The sequence below is a fragment of the Furipterus horrens genome, unplaced genomic scaffold (genome assembly GCF_987537825.1).
Source record: "Furipterus horrens unplaced genomic scaffold, mFurHor1.1.pri manual_scaffold_17, whole genome shotgun sequence".
NCBI classification, from domain to species: Eukaryota; Metazoa; Chordata; class Mammalia; order Chiroptera; family Furipteridae; genus Furipterus; species Furipterus horrens.
The window spans coordinates 96,367,249-96,369,153 of record NW_028327187.1 but is presented as its reverse complement, the minus strand read 5'-3'; the positions used below and the strand labels follow the sequence as shown (position 1 = coordinate 96,369,153).

General features: G+C 31.5%; 1 non-coding gene across 1 annotated transcript; it reads right to left on the bottom strand.

Moving 5' to 3' along the window:
• Positions 1-760: 760 nt before the first annotated feature.
• On the bottom strand, positions 761-867 carry LOC149991656 (U6 spliceosomal RNA). Its single transcript, XR_016508730.1, has one exon. It is a non-coding gene; the product is annotated as a U6 spliceosomal RNA (small nuclear RNA).
• Positions 868-1,905: the final 1,038 nt, after the last annotated feature.

The window sequence follows — 1,905 nt, the reverse complement described above, 5'->3', positions numbered from 1 at the left end:
TGAAAAATTAACCATTAATGAGTGCTTAGTAATTTCTAGGCAGTATACTAGGTACTTTACGTACATTATGCATTTCTTTCTTAAAATAGTCATGTTTCTTATTATTATACCCAATGTAGTCATGGGTTACATTGATTTCTCAGATTAAGGATTGATCAATTATATATATATATTATCATTGATTTCTGATGGCAACCAAAGTGATCTAACAACACATATTTGATCATCGTCATGCAATTTGCAAATATCCTGGCGTATAAGTAGATAGCCTTTTTCATTAATAGGCATAATATAATATTTTTATATTTTATTATAAATTTTTTTTCAGAAAATATGAATGCTCTGTATTCAAAAAAAGAACAATAACATAAAATGAAGATACTATAGCACTAAAGTAATCCCATTTTATCAGAATAGTATTTCGTAATGCCATGGCTCATACCAATCTCTGTTCTCATTTTACATTTGGGTGTACAGTATAACCTTCTAAATATTAATATATAGATACATTTATATTGTTAGCTCCATATAATATGTATAGCTTTTAGCTAGGATCACGTTAGTTAGATCACATGGTATGGTTTTATTTATTTATTTATTTCATCCTCACCCAAGGATATTTTTTCATTACTTTTAGAGAGAGGAAGGAAGAGAGAGAAACATTGATGTGAGAGAGAAGCATCGATTGGTTGCCTTCCGTACATGCCCAGACAGGGATCATATGATCGAATCTGTAGCCTAGGTGTGAGCCTTGACTGGGAAAAATATAGAAGGCTTCACGAATTTGCATGTCATCCTTGTACAAAGGCCATGCCAGTCTTCTCTGTGTTGTTCCAGTTTTAGTATATTTGCTGCTGAAGTGAACACTCACATGATATGCTTTTAAAAACTTAATATAAGATTGATGTTTTATATATACTGAGAAATTGCTTGAGGCCATAATTTCTTTTTTTTAAGATTTTATTTATTTTTAGGCAGAGGAGAAGGGAGGGAGAAAGAGAGAGAGAGAAACATCAGTATGAGAGAGAAATATCGATTGTTTCCTCCTGTATACCTTCCGACCAGGGACCAAACCTGCAACCTAGGCTTTTGCCCTGACAGAGAATTGAAGTGGTGACCCTTCGCCTCACAAAAGGACACCCAACCAACTGACCCACACTGGTCAGGACAAGGCCATAATTTCTAATGGTTGTTTGTATTTCATTATGGTAATTAAGTGCTCTGTTTTTGAATATTAAATTTAATTTGTGATATATTTATTTATGAAACCTTAATTTGTAAAGTTTGTGCTCATAATAAATCTAAAACTCATATCTATATGATGCTACACATGTGTGTGTTTCATTATATAAAAGGTGGTGATTGAATAATAATATCTATAATTATATAGATGATATAATTTTATTTGGAAAGGACAGCTTATATCATATATCTGGTTGACTAATCTTTATGACAAAGTGACCATGGCTTTCAGGTTAAAGATTGTCCTTAATACTACAATTTATTAAGTTATAGGAGAGAAAAGGTGAAAGGAAATTACTCCCCATCACAAACCAATTCAAACATCATATGATTTCTCCTCAGTCCTTTGATCTGTATGTAGTTAAATGTACTTTTGCTGTTCTAGAATACTTTCTAAATGATGACAAACACATTCAGGTACAGGTACTGTGAAGTTTCTTATTTTTGTATTGTGTTAGTACTTCAATATTTTGAACTCTATTTTTTTTTTAGCAGAGTAGACGTGTAAGGGCCATAATAACCAGAAGTCAATATCAACCGTCTATTATATAGTAATAATTTGAATGTATTCAGTGATAGTCGGTTTAACAGTTTTTAAATTTGGTTTCTTGTTTTAGGAAGAAACTTCATTACTGACAGAGATATATTGTCATGAGAAAAGAA